Here is a 22,515-nt window from a genome sequence, read left to right as displayed (position 1 = left end):
CTTGTGGGTGTATTCGTGTATGACCGCAACATGCATTGGGATGGGATGGTGGTAGACCCAGAATGTGTACATGGATATGTGTAGGTGTGCATGATGGCCCATCTGTTGGCTGGTGTAGCAGCCACATTTGGGGGAGGATGATTATGATTATTTTTACTGTTTCAGTAGAGACACTCACCTTCATCTGCTGATGTTGGCACGCCAAACTCTGCTTCACCGACTTCTTCGATGGACCCCACGTCTATGATGGAGCTGCAGGTCTCCTCCCATCTGGCCAATTTCAGTGGGGAGTGTGGTCCTCCTCCTGTTGCCAGCCCCTGGCTCCGATTAGCCGACAATATGTGCTGGACTCTCAGCCTGAGGTCGTCCCAATGTTTTTTGCAATCACGTACTGTGCGTGCGGTGGTGCCGACTGCACTTACTTTCTGGGCAACTTCTTCCCAGATGGCCTTTTTCTTGAGCTGGGCTGGACACCTGAGGTCGTTGCAGAACACCACTTCAGCATTTGCCACAAGGGTGTCGGCCAACATGTTCAGCTCATCGTCCGTAAAACGTGGTTTGCGGAGGCGGGCCGTGCCTCTCCGGGTGGTCTTCGACATGTTGTCCGTGGTGGCCTGGGAGTTGGGGTGTAGAGGGTCCTGTAGGTGGAGGATGGCAATGGATTGTGTTTTTAAAGATGGCCGCCATGGCATTTCCCGTTCCAGCGCGATGACGTTACTTCCGGGTCCGGTATTAACGCACCCGTTATTTGCACTATGTTAATTACGGTAACGATATTCAGGGGTTGCCGAGGGCGGAGCCGTTCTGTGCGTATTGGTCGATGCCACTGTCTGGGAGTTTGGGGGTCGTTACCGGCATGCCGGTATGGCCGTTACTGGCATGCAGGGATGCACACGCCCGCGCACTCTTGATCGTCCGCTATTTGCGGGTTGGTGCCAAGCCGGACATGTTATTACCGCCATGCCTGTACGGCCAGATTTTTAGCACCAACCTTGTGATGAGGGCCCATGTGTCACTATGAAGAAGATATAGAAGACTTAACTGTACTACAATCAAAAGTTAACAAAGATCAGCGCACCATTTTTGAAGAAGTAACAAAAGTAATTGCACATGGTGTACAACACGAAAATAAAGAATGTACCTGCCAAAATTGCAAACCTATACTGCTGTACGTCAGTGATGAAGCTGGTTGAGGAAAAACATTTTTAATCAAAATAATCAGCAAGTTCCTTCAACAAATGACAAACAACAAACTGTCAGTTGTTGTAACTGGCCCCACAGGTTTAGCTGCCTACAACATAGGCGGTGTCACTTTACAACGATTACTACTCCTTCCAGTAGAACACCAAAACAAATTAGACTATTACAAACTTTCTGCAGAACCTGCAATGGAACTACGCAGAGTATTAAAACAAATGAAAATGCTACTAATAGATGAAGTGAGCATGGTCTCCAACCTAATGTTGGCTTTGATTCACCTCAGATTACAAGAAGTACTTAAAACAAACTACGAAGAACTCTTTGCAGGAAAACACATTATCTTTTTCGGAGATCTTCTACAATTGACACCAGTGAAAGGTGAACCTATTTTTAAAACCTTAGGACACAACCTCTGCCGTAAAACTGTTGGCAGCATAGGAAATGTCAACCTTTGGCAACATTTTCAATACAGAGAATTAACAGAAAACATGCGACAATCTGCAGACCTCACTTATGCCAACATTTTAAAAAGTATTAGAATTGGCGTACTATCTCAAAGCACAAGCAATATTGAAAAACCGGCACATCCATGCACTTTATGGCGATAACGCATGTGCTACTGATGTTATGGAACAATTAGTGCACAAAAATGTCAATTGTATGGCCTTAATGCCAGCTCTTGCAAGCTGTTTCAAATTCAATGAAACAATGTTAAACAAAGAAATGCAACCAATAATTGAAATTTGCTCCACAGACAAACTGGACGTACATGGTATGACCCTACCCATGAGTCAGCAAGCCACAACAAGACTAAATACCTTAGAAAATTCAATCTCCAACACATCTGGGTTGGAAAAAATATTACAATTATCCTTAAATTGTAGAGTAATGCTTAAACGTAACCTTGACGTGGAGCAAGGACTAGTGCATGGGGCACTGGGTACAGTTGTTGGCTTTCAAACATACACACGTGACAACATTCAGTTTGTCAATATTCTCTTTGACAAACTTTCAGAAGTAAAAAGGATAGGGCGCTCAACAACTCGATTCCTTCTCTTCAAAGACATGTATGTACGTAGAGAACAATTTTCTCTAACTCTTGCATATGTAGTCACCATTCATAAATCCCAAGGTCTTACCCTAGACAAAGCATTGATAGATATTGGAAACACAGTCTTTAAAGAAGGCATGAGCTACGTAGCACTATCACGCTTACGTACACTTGACGGTCTATTTCTAATCAACTTTGATGCAAGTAAAGTGAACGCTGATATTCCTTGCATTTTAGAATACAATAGACTGCGTCCACTGTACACCCCCCATCTGAAATCATATCCTGTTCCAAAAAAAGGAAAATGTTGTAAAAGAAAACTAATTCAAACAGAAATGCAACAGGATCTGACTGCAAATCCTTCAAAGAAAACAAAAGAAGTTAATACTTCATCAATTACCACAAGCAAAGAAGAACCTATTAGTGAAAGTAAATCAAGTTCTTCTTCAAAGAAGGAACAGAAACTCCAAAAAAATCAATCGGACACAGAACTATCTGGTCCATTCAAATTTTCAAATGAAACTGGTGTAAGTTGCTACGCAAAATGTAGCAATGAATATTCTATTTCAATTGCCAACAATTGTTAACAACATTTACTTACACAGTACAGACCAATTGTGTTTGCAAATGTTAGTCCTTCATAGAAACGCAACAAACAATCCTGACAACACGTATAGTGTTCACAGAATAAGACAAGAATTGGACTACTGTGCTGGAATGGTGAGATTCACTATAAACTCACAAGAAGATCGACAAGAATTTCTAATGTACTTATTACAAGTACTCAAAAACAAAAACATACCTATAAATGAAATCTTTCAGATTTCATACATGTGGAAACATACATGCACTCTCTGTAACAAAGTGACACAGGAACAAATCCCTAATGAGCGAATTGTGTATGTATCCGTACCTAATTGTGAATCCATTCCATTTCAGCAACTTCTACAAAATGCAAACCATGGCAGATTAGGTACTATCTGCAATTCAGATAATCGCTCCACCTTACTGATACAAACACATAGTGACTACACTATACTAATGCTTCTATGTTACAATGCAGATGGTGCCAAAAACAACTGCAAGCTGACTGGATTCACACATGGTCAAGTGTCACTTGGTAAGAAAACCTTCACAACAATAGGTATAATCTTCCACGCAGGAGCAACAACCAATGCAGGTCGCTACACTGCATATATTAAAAAGAAATGTGGATGGTTTGAATGTAATGATAGTAGCATTACTCTAAAGAAGAGATGACCAGCAAATCTTTCAAACGCGTATTTAATCTTCTTAAAGCCAAAATTTAATAACTAATGTGTACTTCAACATTAACAAAATTCAATTAAAAGACTATAAAGAGTTAGAATACGCCAACAGGTAACTAACTGGCCAAGATTGTATAACAACCACACAGATAAATAAATACCACTGATGTGTAACAAAAAATACACAGTTAGAATACGCCAACAGGTATCTAACTGTTTAAAAAATCTGCAACAAACCAACATACAGAACATTAATCAGAAACAACAGGTGAACACTCAAAGGAAACAAAGAAATAGTTTGTAGCATAGCAAAGTAGCAAAGAAAGGATTTTTTTAATCCGACAAGGATTTTTTTTCCCCCAGACCGAAAATGCACAGTACACTGGTTTGTAAACTAAATATGAGGGTAAAACATAAGCTAAAATGTGTATTATTCAATGTAATAAGTCTTTATAAAATACAAACACTAACATGCTCTTTTCTTTTATCACAAAAATTGAAAAAGAATATTTCCTCCAAGTACTAAAGTCATGTAAGAAATATATCGAATCTCAACAAATTAAATAGTTAGTATAATTTCACACATTTCATACATAATCAAATCGATACGTCTGATCTATGGCAGTAATATGGTGCAGTGGCTGTAGGCAGGGCCTAGAGTCTTGGATGTATAACCTACAGCCTACACCGTGTGGCCATGCAACCAAGACTGTAGGTCCTACCCACAACCACCGCAGCATATCAAAACCATGGTGGCTTATAACTTCACTGCTTATAGCTTTGGTCTTGGGTGCATGGCCTTTGGCCATGCACCCAAGACTCTGGGCCCTCCCCACAGCCACCCAATGTACGATAGTACGGGTGTATCTATTGCTGTGATATGCTGCAGTGGTTGTGGCCAGGGCCTAGAGTCTTGGATGTATGGCCATAGATATTCAAATCTATGATTGTGCAGTATATAAAACCCATGGTGGCTTATAACTTCAGTGCTTATAACTTTGTTCTTGGGTGCATGGCATGCACCCAAGACTCTAGTTCCTGGCCGCAACCACCACAGCATATCACACCCATTGTGGCTTGTAACTTCACTATGTATACATTTGGTCTTGGGTGCATGGCCTTTGGCCATGCACCCAAGACTCTAGGCCCTCCCCACAACCACCTGATCGATGTTCGATACTACGGGTGTATCTATTCCTGTGATATGCTGTGGTGGTTGTGGCCAGGGCCTAGAGTCTTGGATTTATGGCCGTAGATATTCAAATCTATGAGTGTGCAGTATATAAAACCCATGGTGGCTTAGCTTATAACTTCAGTGCTTATAACTTTGTTCTTGGGTGCATGGCATGCACCCAAGACTCTAGGTCCTGGCCACAACCACCACAGCATATCACACCCATTGTGGCTTGTAAATTCACTATGTATAAATTTGGTCTTGGGTTCATGGCCTTTGGCCATGCACCTAAGACTCTAGGCCCTCCCCACAACCACCTGATCGATGTTCGATACTACGGGTGTATCTATAGCTGTGATATGCTGCAGTGGTTGTGGCCAGGGCCTAGAGTCTTGGATGTATGGCCATAGATATTCGAATCTATGTGTGTGCAGCATATAAAACCCATGGTGGCTTATAACTCCTGTGCTTATGACTTTGTTCTTGGGTGCATGGCCTTCGGCCATGCACCCAAGACTCTAGGTACTGGCCACAACCACCTGATCAATATGCGATACTACGGGTGTATCTATTGCTGTGATATGCTGCGGTGGTTGTGGCCAGGGCCTACAGTCTTGGGAGTATGGCCTACGGCCATGCACCCAAGACTCTATGCCCTGGCCACAACCACCACAGCATATCACACCCATGGTGGCTTATAAATCATTAGCACACCCATAGAATGAAACATTTTAACTGCAGCATATATTCAATTTGCACCCAGGACTCTAGGCCCCACCCACACCTACCAGATAGATATGCGATTGTATGGGTGTGATGTATGAATGTGATATGCTGCAGTCGTTGTGGGCAGGGCCTAGAGTCTTGGGTGTATGGCCTACGGCCTGCAGCCATGCACCCAAAACTTTACGTCCTGCCCATAACCACTACTACTGGACGGATTGGCACCAAATTTACAAAAGCACACTTTCGGGACCAATGTCCTCCTCCTGCCCCAAATTTGGTGACAATCCGTCCAGCGGTTTGGCCTGTAGGCATGCGCAACGGTTTCCCCCCATTAACTCTATGGGGAAAAAAGACGTTTTGGGACCCCCCCTGTAACTTTTCCCCCACTTTTCCCCCAGAGTGGCCCATATACTTGTTTTGTAAAGTTTGGTGAGGTTTCGTGTAATATATATATATATATATATATATATTACATGGCCACGGTAGTGGCCATGTAGTTATGGTTAAGTTGCTGTTTCCATAGGAAGAGCACTTTTTGGGCGGCTTATAACTTCGCTCTCCCTGGACGGATCCTCATCAAACTTTGCAAAAAAAGTAGTTGGGTCACTCTGAATTTTTTTGCAAAGTTTGGTGAGGATTCGTCCAGGGGGGGAAAAGTTATAGGGGGGGTCCCAAAACTTTTTTTTCCCCCATAGACTGAATGGGAAAAAACTTTGCGCACGGCTACAGCCCGAACCGCTGGATGGATTTACACCAAATTTGCGGCAGGAGCGGTGGCCTGGTCCCAAAAGCGTGCTTTTGTAAATTTGTTGTAAATCTGTCCAGTAGTTTTTTTTAAAAATGACCAAAATGTAAGGCAAAAAAATTTGTGATATCTGCGTTCGCTTCGCGGACGGACTTCCCCGTTCGCTCCGCGGACAGCACCCCGATTGGCCCATGGGCTTGCGTCATGTAATGCGGCGTGTTCGCTGATTGGACATTGAGGGGTGTGGAGCGCGTCAGATTTTCTGTGGCGCCCGCCATCTTGTATTCGCAGTCGACCGCGTACAGCGCAGTGAAACGTGGATAAAAAATTGTATTTAGTGCCGTGTGTTGGTGTGTAAGAGTGTTTGGGGAGGGTTGGGGAGTATGAGATAGGTTCAATGTTTTGTTTTTTTATGTGCTAGACCTTTTTGTTGCGTTCGATTTGTCCGCGGAGAACACGGCTGTTCTGACATTTTGTAAATAAACTAAATGGTGGGGTGTTTAGAGGACGGAGTATGTGTCATTTTTGTTCGCAAGGAAGGTAAAAATGAGCTATGAACACTCGCGGTGTACTTAATTGTTCGTAAATACACAAACTGGGGGTGTCCTCAGGACGCTGTCCGTATTGTAATCTGTCTAGTTGAATGTGTTCTAAGAACACTCGCAGTGTCCCGAAATGGTTGCAATTACACAAAATGGGGGTGTTGTGAGAACGTTGTTTGTATTGTTCGTTGTCAGGGTGAAAGTGTTTTAAGAGCACTCCTTTTGTTCGCTAATAGTACAATTTCCTAGGGGCGTCAACCGACTTTTTGTACACTAAAGAAACTATAAATCCGGCTGGTGTGCGTCGACATTATGTGATAATCCTATGACTGGCGCTATTGACCTGGCTGACTTGCTTTTGCGACACTAAATCATATCTCCCGCCCCTAAGCCTGATATTATCAAAGCATTCATTTCCCCGCCTTTCTCTGTGACGTTACAGGGTGCGTAATGAAACGCGCCCAGTCGTCTCCAGTACTACGTGACTTTACACAGAACCCGGAAGACAACACACATTATGTCACAACACAGCCCGCCACAATTCGGAATATGAAACTGTGATTTAAAAGCAAAGAGCAAGATTGTAAATGTTGTAAAGTATATTTATTTGACATCAAATGTTTAGAGAATATTCAGCAATTTGCATTTGTCTTTGTTGCCGATCCGCAAAAGTTCATGTTGAGACACGCAATGTTCCTTTGCGGTACCGAGAGTGTTAGATCAGCTTACAACTCAGTGCGCCACAATTCGGAATATGAAACTGTGGTTTAAAAGTAAACAGCAGGATTGTACATTTGGTAAAGTACATTTATTTCACATGAAATGTTTAGTGAATATTCAGCGATTTGCTATTGTCTGCTGTCGATCAGCAAAAGTTTATTTGGAGCCACGCGTTGTTCCTTTGCGGTAGATAGGCTGTTGGTTTATGATAAAAGCAGTAAATGGTCGCTCTGATAATCGGAAGGTTGCTCCAACAACGAGCCATTAGACCACCCTATTGGTTGGTATGTTGTTTGTAGCCGCTAGTACTGCGTAAGGACATATTGGTCCTTGGCGATTGTCCCATAAAATGGTGAGGGTCATGAAGTTGCATATTTGGACTTGCACCTGGCAGTTGAAGTCCCCATCCGCTGGAGTCTGTAAATCGTGACATAGACAAAAATGGGGCCACAAACCTGTTTTAAAAAACATAAATTAGTCTCACCAGCTGATCTTCATTAAAAATCATCATTTTATTTATTAGGGCGTGAAACTATTTGCTATCGAAGATAGTGCAACAGAGTATGTTAATAATAAAATAATAATATTTTCCCATTCATATAGCGCTAAGAACTGTGAGGTATGTAAGCGGTGCTTATTATTAACCACGGTGTGTGGTGCTCATTTATCGACCACAGAAGGATGAAAGGCTGAGTTTCCCCTTGCCGGTATTCGAACTTGCGTTAGCAAGCTGTGCACGGATGTCAAAGCGAGTGCTGTACTCGCTGTGCCACTTGACAGGCTACAGTGAAGTGGCACAGCGAGTAGAGCGCTTGACCGCCTATAGACTGGTTAAATTATTTATATTAACCCACTCTGTGTCGTCTGCCTTTTTCAGAGCCCTCTAAACGACAGGGGATCAATTCGGCGGTGATAGTGCGCGGAAGAAAACATTATGCCACTTTCAACGAACAAGTTCAACTTCAGCGGTCTTTAATGCTACGCTATTGTAATTATATTTGGTATAAAGTAATCTAAAGGGTTACTTACAGTACAATTGCAATTTCCATTGTCTACGAGTGGTGCAGTCCCAAAATATGACTCCGCGCCAACAATCTTTCGCATAGTGATATAATATGTAAAAGTGGTTTCGTTTCAGAAATTTCATCTTTATCTTCTCTTACGTTTTAGCAACACTCCTTCAAGAGAAGTCTTTCATCACAATCTCTGTCTGTCAAGGTCAAAACACAATACAACCTTATAGTCTGCTTCGTGAGAATCTCCGGGGCCCGAGAAAAAAATGGAAGCAACTGACCTTCACTGTGAACGAGCATAAATTCTTACTTTGCAACATTCTTTGTAAAGCCATCTGTAGAAGTTGGTTTTTGCACGCCATGTTTGTATATTGTTTGCGTGATATTAAAAAAAGTTTGTTTAAAGGACGTTATGGTTCTAAGTACAGCCGAAAGACCCCTGAAAATAGCAAGTTATGGTAAGCTATGAAAAATAACTCGCGCCAACACCATGCACTGCTAAGACTAACACCCAGGACATCAAAGATGACATCGCAAATGTCATTGATGAAATCACTGATGACATCACATGTGTATGTACTTTTCATGGAATTTGTGTACTAGGGATTTTTATTATAATGTTCCGAAAAAAGTGTCAAGGATATTGCAATAAATATCATACCGTTATTATTGCTTTGAACGATGCATTTATATCAATAAATAGCATTGTATTATGGGAGTCTATGTAGTATACTGAGCTACTAATAGAGAAAGATAGCATTGTGTGCAGAGTACAAGATAAAAGTATAATATTTGTAATGTTAATATGCTGAATAATGAAATGATAATTGTCCTGAAATGTTCGAAAATTCACAAAATGGGGGTATTCTGAGGACGTTATTCGTATTGTGTGATTGCTTAGCTGTATGCAATGAGGGAATGGTACAGAGAGTAAAGTGGACGCCGTCCGCGGACACCGCGGCTGTTCGTGGACAGGGCGTGGTAAATCCGGGTTTTTCCAGGAAATCCAACATGGAAAGAAGACTGTACGGATCAGCCAATCAGATGTCGAGGTTGTGGATTTGTGTTGAAAGAGACTATGTGTGGTGAAGATGGCAGAAGTGGAGAAAGTCAGGGTGTTGGTGCTCGGAGATATGTTTGTGCATGGTTTACAGCAGTACGCTGAATGCAGGCATGTTGCAAAGAACTTTGATGTGAAAGGAGTGGAGGTGGTGTGGAGCACTGTGCCTGATTGCAATGTACAGGGAATTGTACAAGTTTGTGCGGATATGGCCACGATGAACAGTCCGCATGTGGTAGTTTTGCACTATGGTGCTTTCCATTTGGGCAACGTCAGTGCCCCTACTTTGTTGGCTGATTTGGAACGCTTGGTTCAAGCCGTAATGAAGATCCTTCCAAATGCGAAAGTAATTTTTTCTGGATTACTACCTAGGGCAATATGGGACAATAGTTCAGTTTTTTGTCCTCAGCAAAACATTGCTAGGTGTGTCATCAACCGAGGCATGTGTGGCTTCATGCTTAGAGCTGGTATGTTCTTCTGTAACAATGAGAATATTGATGCCAGTAATGCTGTTAACTTTAAAGAAGATGGCATTTCTTTATCTTTTACCGGAAATGCCTTTCTATTTTGGAATGTAAGGGTTGCTTTGGAGAAGGTTATGTGAAGATTTTAGGAGTAAAGTAAGAAAAAAAAACAAGAAAAAAAAATATAAAAAAAACAGGTGTCTGTCAAGCATCTGTAAAAAAAAAAAAACGTCTCTTTTCAGAGCCAACTTCAAAGGGGAAATGGGGCACACTATTTAAATTTACATTCACCACGCTCAGATTTTCAATGTGTCCGCGGACATGGCGGTAGTCCGCGGACATGAAAATCACTACGAGGGAGTTAGTATGTTCTATGTTACATGTCAGGGATATTATGGTTAAGTTGTGCTACTAAAAACCTATGAAATTCAGTGAAAAAACTTTGTTAAAGGGACGTTATGGTTCCAAGTAAAACCGAAAAACCCTTGAAATTTGGCAGTTATGGTAACATAAGCAACCATAACTCGCGCCACCGTGCACTGCTAACACTAACACCCAGGACATCAAAGATGACATCACAAATGTCATTGATGACATAACTGATGACATCACATGGCTGGCTCTCCCTTTTTATCCTTTACTGACATATCGAAGCCACATAGTTTTCTTCAGTAACAGTCACGAAGTAAAAATTGAAAAGGTACTATATTTGTAGACTTGGGGTCCTGTCACATCATATGAAACATGTACATAGCGGAAGATACAGGCTTGAAAGAGAGCAATCCTTTCTGTGCATGAAGATAATCATTATGGTTATCAGTACTTTGTCATAGTTTTATTTCTATTACTCTACCTTCCCTCTATATGCTCATATTTGTATACATTGTACTCACTCTCCATAGAGTGAATGGGAAAAAAATTTTGCTCGCGCATACAGCCCAAACCGCTGGACGGATTTCCACCAAATTTGGACCAGGAGCAGCGGCTTGGTCCCGAAAGCGTGCTTTTGCAAATTTGGTGAAAATTCGTCCAGTAGTTTTTTTTAAAATGACCAAAAATTAGGTAAAAAAAAATTAGTGATATCTGTGTTCGGTTTGCGGATACACTTCCCTGTTCGCTCCGCGCAAAGTGTCCTGATTGGCCAATCGTCTTGCGTGATGTTCGCAGACATGCAAAGTGTTCGCTGATTGGACGGCGTGGAGCATGAAGCGCGTCAGATTTTTCGGTAGCGCCCGCCATATTGGATTCGCGGACGTCCCCGGACAGCGCGGTGAAACTTTGTTCAAAATGTGTATTTTGTAGAGTGTGTTGGTGTGTAGGTGTGTTTGGGGAGGGTGGGAGTGTGTGAGATAGGATGAAAGTTGTGTTTTTTATGTGTTAGATGTTCTTTTTGTGTTCGATTTGTTTGCGGACATCACGGGTGTTCTGAAATGTTCTAAATAAACTGACTAGGGGGTGTTCTAAGGAGTCAATATGTGTCCGTTTTGTTCGCAAGCAAAGTGAAACTGTTCTAAGAACACTCGCGGTGTCTGGGGAGTGTTCGTAGGTGGTGTCCTGAGGACGCTGTCCGTATTGTTCTCTGTCAAGTTGAATGTGTTCTAAGAACACGCGCGGTATCCTGAAATGTTCGCAAATAAACAAAATGGGGGTGTTCTGAAGACGCTTCTAAGAACACTCGCGGTGTCCGGGGAGTGTTCGTAGGGGGTGTCCTGCGGACGCTGTCCGTATTGTTCTCTGTCAAGTTGAGTCTGTCCTAAGAACACTCGCGGTGTCCTGAAATGTTCGCAAATAAACAAAATGGGGGTGTTGTGAAGACGCTTCTAAGAACACTCGCAGTGTCCGGGGAGTGTTCGTAGGGGGTGTCCTGAGGACGCTGTCCGTATTGTTCTCTGTCAAGTTGAATGTGTCCTAAGAACACTCGCGGTGTACTGAAATGTTCGCAAATAAACAAGATGGTGGTGTTCTGAAGAGGCTTCTAAGAACACTCGCGGTGTCCGGGGAGTGTTCGTAGGGGGTGTCCTGAGGACGCTGTTCGTATTGTTCTCTGTCAAGTTGAATGTGTCCTAAGAACACTCGCGGTGTCCTGAAATGTTCGCAAATAAACAAAATGGGGGTGTTCTGAAGACGCTTCTAAGAACACTTGCGGTGTCCGGGGAGTGTTCGTAGGGGGTGTCCTGAGGACGCTGTCCGTATTGTTCTTTGTCAAGTTGAATGTGTCCTAAGAACACTCACGGTGTCCTGAAATGTTCACAAATAAACAAGATGGTGGTGTTCTGAAGACGCTTCTAAGAACACTCCCGGTGTCCGGGGAGTGTTCGTAGGGGGTGTCCTGAGGACGCTGTCCTTATTGTTCTTTGTCAAGTTGAATGTGTCCTAAGAACACTCGCGGTGTCCTGAAATGTTCGCAAATAAACAAGATGGTGGTGTTCTGAAGACGCTTCTAAGAACACTCCCGGTGTCCTGGAATGTTCGTAGGGGGTGTCCTTAGGACGCTGTCTGTATTGTTAGTTGTTAAGTTGAAAGTGTTGTAAGAACTATTGCGTTGCTCTGAAATGTTCGAAGGAGGTGTCCTGAAAACGGTGTCCATATTGTTCGCTGGCAAGTTCAAAGTGTTCTAAGAACACTCACATTGTTCGCAGACATTAAAAGTTTCCCATAGATCATAGTTGAAATGTTTGACTCTATGGATGTGATATGCTGCGGTGGTTGTTGCCAGGGCATAGAGTCTTGGGTGCATGGCCATTTGGACATGCACCCAAGATTGTATGCCCTGGCAACAACCACCGCAGCATATCACATTCATATTTGCTTATAACTTTGGGTGAAAAACAAAGGTATAACGAACAAAGGTATTAGATACTATGGATGTGATATGCTGCTATGGTTGTTCTTATTATTGTATACTTACTGTTTGGTCTAGTAATGGGAGTCCATGTTTTTCTTCTTCATTTCTGTGATAAAAGAAAATAGCATGTTAGTATTAGTATTTTGTACTGACTTATTACATTGTATAAGCAATATACTTTTATTTTTTTTCGACCCTCATATTTAGTAGAGTACAAATCAGAGTACTGTGCAATTTGCTCAGTTTCTGTATTTGTTGCTAAAATCATTGGGTCTGTGGGAGGAAAAAAAATCCATGTTGGATTAAAAAAAAAACCTTTTTCTGTTATGCTACAGTTTATTTGTTTGTTTGTTTGTTTTCAGTGTTCACTTGTTGTTTCTGGCTAATGCTTTATACTTTGCTTTGTTGTATTTTTTTTGGAGCAGTAACAGATTCTTCATTTGTTTTGATATTATAAAATTTTGGAGCAGTTAGATACCAATTGGCATATTCTAACTGTCTATTTTTTTTAATATATTTTAGTGGTTTTGATTTACCTATTTGGATATTGTTAAATTTTGGGACAGTTAGATACCAATTGGCGTATTGTAACTGTGTATTTTTTGGCCTAATTTAGTGGTATTCATTTATCTGATTAGTTGTTGTAGAATCTTTGAGCTGTTAGATAGCTTTTGGAGTATTCTAACAGTTTATATTATTTTAACACACATTTATAATTTTGGGACAGTTAGATACCAATTGGCGTATTCTAACTGTGTATTTTTTGGTCTAATTTAGTGGTATTCATTTATCTGATTAGTTGTTGTAGAATCTTTGAGCAGTTAGATAGCTTTTGGAGTATTCTAACAGTTTATATTTTTGTAACACAAATTTACTTAAAGGTTTAAATACAGTTTATTTATCAAATTTTGGTTTTAATAACATCAAATAAGCGTTTGTAAGATTTGCTGGTAATCTCTGCTTTAGAGTAATGGTACTATCATTACATTCAAACCATCCACATTTCTTTTTTATGTATGTAGTGTAGTGACCTGAATTGGTTGTGGCTCCTGCGTGGTAGATTATACCTATTGTTGTGAAGGTTTTCTTACCAAGTGATATTTGACCATGTGTGAATCCAGTCAGCTTGCAGTTGTTTTTGGTACCATCTGCATTGTAACGTAGAAGCATTAGTATTACGTATTTACCATGTGTTTGTATTACTAACGTGGAGCGATTATCTGAATTGCAGGTAGAGCATAATCTACCATGGTTTGCATTTTGTAAGAGTTGCTGAAATGGAATGGATTCACAATTTGGTATTGATATATATATTCAGTGAAAAAAACTTTGTTAAAGGGACGTTATGGTTAAGTTGCGCTACTAAAAACCTATGAAATTCAGTGAAAAAACTTTGTTAAAGCGACGTTATGGTTCCAAGTAAAACCGAAAAACCCTTGAAATTCGGCAGTTATGGTAAGCTAAGCAACCATAACTCGCGCCGCCACCGTGCACTGCTAAGACTAACACCCAGGACATCAAAGATGACATCACAAATGTAATTGATGACATCACTGATGACATCACATGTGTAAGTACTTCTCATGAAATATGTGTAGAAGTGATTCTTATTATGTTGCGTAAAAAGTGTCAAGAATCATTGCAAGAAATATACCCTAATAAGTGCATTGAACGATGCATTGATATAAATAGCATCCTATTATGGGGTTTTATCTAGTATACTAAGCTACTCATACAGAAACATAACATTGTGTGCAGCGTACAAGATGAAGGTATGATATTCGTAATGTTAATATGTTGAATAATGAAATGATAATTGTTTTCTTAACAGATTTTTGTGTACTATGAAATATGTAATAAGCAGCTAATAAAACCCATGTATTACATAATTGCATTACTATAGACAAAACACAAAGACGCAAGAACACATACCAATATGGGTATATACAGGGAAAGTGAAGTTAGCAAAAAAGCACAAGTAGTAGCAGAAACAATTCATAACTTAACTGATTAGTTTCATGCAAATAAATGATTGCTCTGTTTCAAAGCTGCTATTTACCCTATGTATGTGTATCACTTGATGTGATTGGACCCTAAGGAAAGTAGTGTGAGTACAATGTATACAAATATGACCATATACAGGGAAAGTACAGCCATAAAAAAACAACAGAACTATCAGAAAGTGCTCATAAGTCTGGTGATTATCTTTATGCACAAAAAGGATTGCTGTCTTTCAAGCTTGTGTTTTCCCATATGTATATGTTTCATATGATGTGACTGTACTCTAAGGGAATTACTGTAAGAACCTACTAGAAGGATATGTCTACAAATAAAATAAAATTCTAAGGGGCCAATTCATAGAATTCGGCGCACAAGTGGCGCACGCGGCTGGTGCACAGTGTGCGCGTACGGTAGTCTGCGCCAGCCGCGTGCGCCGAAACACATTCAGGCGCACCGCGTATTCATGGATTCCAACATCCACAACCAGCCGTGGCGCAGAGTGGCGCAGCGACCCTGCAGCAGCGTCAGTTACGCCCCCAAGAACGCCCCTTGCGCAGGGAAAAGCCATCAAAATCCCCAATCCAGCGCAAAGGGCAGCAGCAAACGCAGAGCGGGGAGCGTGTATTTCAGGGGTGTGCGGGTGTCCCCACACGCGATAGGCCTGGGTACGTGTATTACAGGGGTGCGCGAGAAAATCTACACGCGATTGGCCTGGGTACGTGGATTTCAGGGGTGCGCGAGAAATTCTACACGCGTTTGGCCTGGGTACGTGTATTACAGGGGTGCGCGAGAAAATCTACACGCGATTGGGCTGGGTACGTGGATTTCAGGGGTGCGCGAGAAATTCTACACGCGATTGGCCTGGGTACGTGTATTACAGGGGTGCGCGAGAAATTCTACACGCGATTGGGCTGGGTACGTGGATTTCAGGGGTGCGCGAGAAATTCTACACGCGATTGGCCTGGGTACGTGGATTTCAGGGGTGCGCGAGAAATTCTACACGCGATTGGCCTGGGTACGTGGATTTCAGGGGTGCGCGAGAAATTCTACACGCGATTGGCCTGGGTACGTGGATTTCAGGGGTGCGCGAGAAAATCTACACGCGATTGGCCTGGGTACGTGGATTTCAGGGGTGCGCGAGAAAATCTACACGCGATTGGGCTGGGTACGTGGATTTCAGGGGTGCATGAGAAATTCTACACGCGATTGGCCTGGGTACGTGGATTTCAGGGGTGCGCGAGAAATTCTACACGCGATTGGCCTGGGTACGTGGATTTCAGGGGTGCGCGAGAAATTCTACACGCGATTGGCCTGGGTACGTGGATTTCAGGGGTGCGCGAGAAATCCTACACGCGATTGGGCCTGTGCGAGTGGGGCAGTGTATTACGTAGGTGTGCGGGAAGTTGAAGAGGTGAATTGCCAGTGTGGGTCCTCCCAGGTCTCCCCTCTACCCCCTCCACGACCTCTGCAGGCAGCCCACACCACAGGGGACTACCCTGCACCCCTGGTCATGTCCCGCAGGCAGCCCATCCACCATGGGCATGCCCCCCAGCCAAGCCACATGTCCCCTTGCACCCCCACCCCCCAGCAGGCCCCCACCCATGTCTCCCAGCACCCCCACCCCCCAGCAGTGCAGGGGCAGCCTCCACCAGGCCCCCACCCATGTCTCCCACCACCCCCACCCCCCCAGTCACCAGGGGCAGCCTCCACAAGGCCCCCACCCATGTCTCACACCACCCCCACCCCTCCAGTCACCAGGGGCAGCCTCCACAAGGCCCCCACCGATGTTTCCCACCACCCCCACCCCTCCAGTCACCAGGGGCAGCCTCCACAAGGCCCCCACCCATGTCTCCCACCACCCCCACCCCTCAAGTCACCAGGGGCAGCCTCCACCAGGCCCCCACCCATGTCTCCCACCACCCCCACCCCTCCAGTCACCAGGGGCAGCCTCCACCAGGCCCCCAACAATGTCTCCCACCACCCCACCCCCCCAGCAGGCCCCCACTCATGTCCCCTCGCACCCCCACCCCCCAGCACTGTGGGGCACCTGCCAGCAGGCCCCCAACCATGTCCCACTCATGTCCCCTTGCACCCCCACCCCCCAGCAGGCCCCCACTCATGTCCCCTTGCACCCCCACCCCCCAGCACTGTGGGGCACCTGCCAGCAGGCCCCCAACCATGTCCCACTCATGTCCCCTTGCACCCCCACCCCCCAGCACTGTGGGGCACCTGCCAGCAGGCCCCCAACCATGTCCCCTTGCACCCCCACCCCCCAGCAGGCCCCCACTCATGTCCCCTTGCACCCCCACCCCCCAGCACTGTGGGGCACCTGACAGCAGGCCCCCAACCATGTCCCACTCATGTCCCCTTGCACCCCCACCCCCCAGCAGGCCCCCACTCATGTCCCCCTGCACTCCCACCCCCCAGCACTGTGGGGCACCTGCCACCAGGTCCCCAACCATGTCCCCTTGCACCCCCACCCCCCAGCAGGCCCCCACTCATGTCCCCTTGCACCCCCACCCCCCAGCACTGTGGGGCACCTGCCAGCAGGCCCCCAACCATGTCCCACTCATGTCCCCTTTCACCCCCACCCCCCAGCAGGCCCCCACTCATGTCCCCTTGCACCCCCACCCCCCAGCACTGTGGGGCACCTGCCAGCAGGCCCCCAACCATGTCCCACTCATGTCCCCTTGCACCCCCACCCCCCAGCACTGTGGGGCACCTGCCAGCAGGCCCCCAACCATGTCCCCTTGCACCCCCACCCCCCAGCAGGCCCCCACTCATGTCCCCTTGCACCCCCACCCCCCAGCACTGTGGGGCACCTGCCAGCAGGCCCCCAACCATGTCCCACTCATGTCCCCTTGCACCCCCACCCCCCAGCAGGCCCCCACTCATGTCCCCCTGCACCTCCACCCCCCAGCACTGTGGGGCACCTGCCACCAGGCCCCCAACCATGTCCCCTTGCACCCCCACCCCCCAGCAGGCCCCCACTCATGTCCCCCTGCACCCCCACCCCCCAGCACTGTGGGGCACCTGCCAGCAGGCCCCCAACCATGTCCCACTCATGTCCCCTTTCACCCCCACCCCCCAGCAGGCCCCCACTCATGTCCCCTTGCACCCCCACCCCCCAGCACTGTGGGGCACCTGCCAGCAGGCCCCCAACCATGTCCCACTCATGTCCCCTTGCACCCCCACCCCCCAGCACTGTGGGGCACCTGCCAGCAGGCCCCCAACCATGTCCCCTTGCACCCCCACCCCCCAGCAGGCCCCCACTCATGTCCCCTTGCACCCCCACCCCCCAGCACTGTGGGGCACCTGCCAGCAGGCCCCCAACCATGTCCCACTCATGTCCCCTTGCACCCCCACCCCCCAGCAGGCCCCCACTCATGTCCCCCTGCACCTCCACCCCCCAGCACTGTGGGGCACCTGCCACCAGGCCCCCAACCATGTCCCCTTGCACCCCCACCCCCCAGCAGGCCCCCACTCATGTCCCCCTGCACCCCCACCCCCCAGCACTGTGGGGCACCTGCCAGCAGGCCCCCAACCATGTCCCACTCATGTCCCCTTTCACCCCCACCCCCCAGCAGTGCAGGGGCAGCCTCCACCAGGCCCCCACCCATGTCCAACTCATGTTCCCCACCCAACATGTCATCACAATCCAGAACCCTGGTCTCTATGGTCAGCCCCCAAATGCAAAACACCCACCCGAGTATTGCATCCACCCACTCATAATTTGCAATCACATCACAGAACACCAATTGCAAGTTCCGAAACAAACACATGTCCCTCACATACACCCAATGGGTGTCAGTGAATCTCAAAACACATAACATGAAATGCATGAAAACAATGAGATACCACACATTGAAGTTCAACAAAAAAATAATGTATTAAAGGAAACATGAATAGAATAAAAAATGAAGAAACAGAAATGTGAATGTAAAAAAATGAAAAGAAGCATGTCCGTTCAAAATAAAAAAAATAAAAATATATTGAAATCCAAAGTAATGTTGTACAAAGTCTATGTCCACAAAACAAAATCCAATGGGAAATAAAAATAAAAGCCATTGATCCATGGAGAATATTAAAAAAGAAAGTATGTACAAGTCTACAACTATGTACAATGCAAGAAGCCAGGGTCCATTATCCCAACAAAATAAAGGAAACATATTTAACTACACTAACTAATAAAAAAAATATATACAAAAATGTGGCCAATGTCCAAAAGGTCCAAATGAAACAAAAACAAAAATGAAACCTAACACTACCTACATACTATGTACAAGGGCAGCGGGCTAGTTCCACGGCTCACTTCTGGATGTGCCGGGCCAGGGCATCATCGAACTCCTCCTCAATGTCCCGGAGGCGGTCCTCCTCCATGGCCCCGAGGGTCCGCAGGGCCGTCGACGTGTCCACCTCCAAACCCCTGCGGATTGCCTCGAGGCACTCGGCCCGCCTCAGGGCCCTCTGCATGGAGTTCTCCGCCCTGACCATTGAGAGCCGTGCCTCTTCCACCCGCTGCCGCTCCGCATCTATGGCGTGGCCCAACCGCTGCCACACGGAAGACACTTTTTGTCCTGGGTCCTCCTGCCCTCCGGCCGATGCCTGCCCCTCCGATGTCGAAGGCCCCGAGCCTTCATGGCTCCCACCATGGTGCTGCTGCTGCTGTGCCTCTGCCCCTGCACTGCCTCCTGCTGCCTGCACATCCTCCGCCGGTTGGGGTGCAGTCGTTGACGTGGCCACCCCTGCTGGACGTCCGACTCCCGACTGTGGCAGGGATGCCTCCTCCACCAGCCTGGCCGCACCGTCAGAGGCAGCTCCACAGGGCACCCAGGTGACTGATGGGTGGGAAGATGGCACAGAGTACGACTGGCGCGTAGGGGGTCCAGCTGAGGAGGGGGTCGTGGCAAGCCCCATCAGACGGAGGAATCCGGCCTGGGTGACCTGTCCCAGCAGGCTGACGTGGTCAACGACCCATTCGAGATGACGCGCAGTCTCTTCATGAAAAGACTGCAGGTCACCTCGCATGGCCCGTTGACGCAACGCCACACCAGCCAGGACAGGCTCAACCCGGGCCTGGATAGCCACGTCCGCAGGCAGAGGAAGGCCAGTTGACGTCAGCGCATCCCCTGCCTGAAAACTGGTCTGGACATAGGCATCCCTGCTGGTGCAAGATGATGCAGGGACAGGATCAGGGACAGGATTGCACACAGGCACCTCCGCGGCGGCCTGTGCTGCCTCCTGTCCCTGGTCCTGCACTGCACCACTAGCACCAGTGGGATCCCCACCCCCAGGCCCCGTCTCTGGTGCTTGCACGGCCTCCTCCTCCACCAAACCCCCCACCAACCTGGATGACTCTGTGCCATCTTCCCCCGTTGGGCCCTGTGGGGTCCCAGCTGCCCCTTCTGCTGCCGAGGAGTCCAACTGCAACCTCTGCCTCTTGGACCTCCCCCCGGCAGCTGCGGCCTGGGACGCGGCACCGGACTCCTCACTCCCCTACGAGATGACAACATGGGAGGGGAGCCGGGCCTTGCTTCTCCGGCTGGCGGTGGGATCCCCGCTGCTGTGCTCCACAGCACCTTCTCCGCCCTCTTCATCAGTTGACGCTGCAGACAGGGAGAAACAAAACACACGCATCAGGGCAATGTACAATGGACACATACACACATGACAGTTGTACATGAGTGGCATTGGCAAACCTCAGACATGTCATCACGATCCCCAACACACATGTCATTACAACTCGCACACACGAGCCATACCACAGCCATATCGCAACTACCAACACCATCCATACACATACAACAGCATGAGCAGCCAAAGGTGAGCCAGACATCACATGCAACACAGGAAGTGCACCACACATGTACACACACCACCACACTTGCATGCATGTGTACACCTCTGGCAAGTGTCGCAGTGTTCAGACGGGCATCCATGTCACATCTGCCCATCAGGCTTCCACATACCGCTGTCACATGCATCCATGTTGCATCACTGTTGCACCCTTGTCAAATACACACACATGCACATGTACACAGCGCTGATACATGCAGCTGAAAACAACATACATGCGTGACATCACGGACATGTCTACTCACATACACATTCATACAAACTTGTGTGCCCACACAACTGCATTTGGCATGCAAGCCCACACACACAGGCACCATCCATGTCTCACACATTACAGCCCTCGCATGTGTCAGCCCCACGGACCTGTACACCCGCACCCATACTCAACCCCATACAAACAGATGTGCAACCTGCACACTACTGAACAATCACCACACGCACTGCTCACAATCAGGATGCATGTACACTCACCGCTCGACTCCAGACGGGTCTGCCTCTCAAGGACCTGGACGTGGAGCGCTGGGGATATGTGTTCCAGGACCCTCATCTGTTCCTCTGACAAGTGGCCCCGGCGCCCCTTGGCATCCGCTGCCTTCAAGAGGCGCCGGGCCTTGTTCAGGGTCCTGGACCTGAAGTCCTCCCAGCGCTTCTTGACATGTTGGAAGTCGCGGACTGCCACCCCCTCCGCGTTGATGGCAGTCACGATGTCAGTCCAGATCCGAGTCCGTCCTTCCTTGTCGGCGCGTGAACTTCCGAAGAGGGCATCATACTGCCCCAGGACTTGCTCCACCAGGACACCAACTTCGGTGGCACTGAAGCTGGTGCCCCTCTGCCTCTCTGGCCGGGGGTTGTCAGTGGTCACAGATGGAGTTTGCCCCGACATGACAACCCCAGAGGCAGGAGTGGGTGGGCAACTGGGTCCTGGGGCTGGGCTGTGGAGCGATGGAATCCCAGTCGGGAGTCTTTGGTTCCAGCAGGGGTGGTCACACCAACAGCACCCCTGGCTGATGTGCAGGCAGCAAATGGCAGGGCACGTGGGCAGCAGGCAGTCAGGCAGCAGCAGATGGCAGGTGGGAGCGTGCTCGGGGCTCTGGGGGGCAGTAGTTCGGCCTTCTGGGCAGGAGCGTGGTCTTCCGTGTGCTTACGCGTGGCCAGCTTGATACGGAGTGATTTGGCACGTGAAAATTCTGCACGTCAGCGTGTAATTCGAGGAAAGGCCCTTAGCGCGTAAGCGCGTCTGCACGCATACGCATTTTCATTGGACCAAAGGCTCTCAGCGCGTGAGCGCGTCTGTGACGTGACGTGCGAGGGAGTATCACTCATTGCACGTGATGACAGAACACACGTGGATTGTAACCAATCACGTGTGAAAGTTCACGGCACCCCGGAACACACGTACCCAGGCCAATGGCGTCACGTACCCAGGCCAATGGCGTGTGGAACTACCCGCGCACCCCGAAACACACGTACCCAGGCCAATGGCGTGTGGAACTACCCGCGCACCCCGAAACACACGTACCCAGGCCAATGGCGTGTGGAACTACCCGCGCACCCCGAAACACACGTACCCAGGCCAATGGCGTGTGGAACTACCCGCGCACCCCGAAACACACGTACCCAGGCCAATCGCGTGTACGCTCGCTCACCTCCGATCACACGCGATGACACCCGAATACGGGAAACCAACGAGTCCGCCCACACGGAGGCGTCCCGCGCCCGCGCACAGCATAAAAGTGCGCGCAAACAACAAACGCGTATATACAGCGACGATGAATGCCCCATTTGTTGCTGCACTGATTGTGGGACACCGCAGGAGGAGGAGAATAGCCAGGGCACGCATTTTTGCACCA

Source organism: Ambystoma mexicanum, chromosome 9 (genome assembly GCF_040938575.1).
Source record: "Ambystoma mexicanum isolate Mex_15411 chromosome 9, UKY_AmexF1_1, whole genome shotgun sequence".
Taxonomy (NCBI): domain Eukaryota; kingdom Metazoa; phylum Chordata; class Amphibia; order Caudata; family Ambystomatidae; genus Ambystoma; species Ambystoma mexicanum.
The sequence above is the reverse complement of the archived record's forward strand: the minus strand, read 5'-3'. Positions refer to the sequence as shown.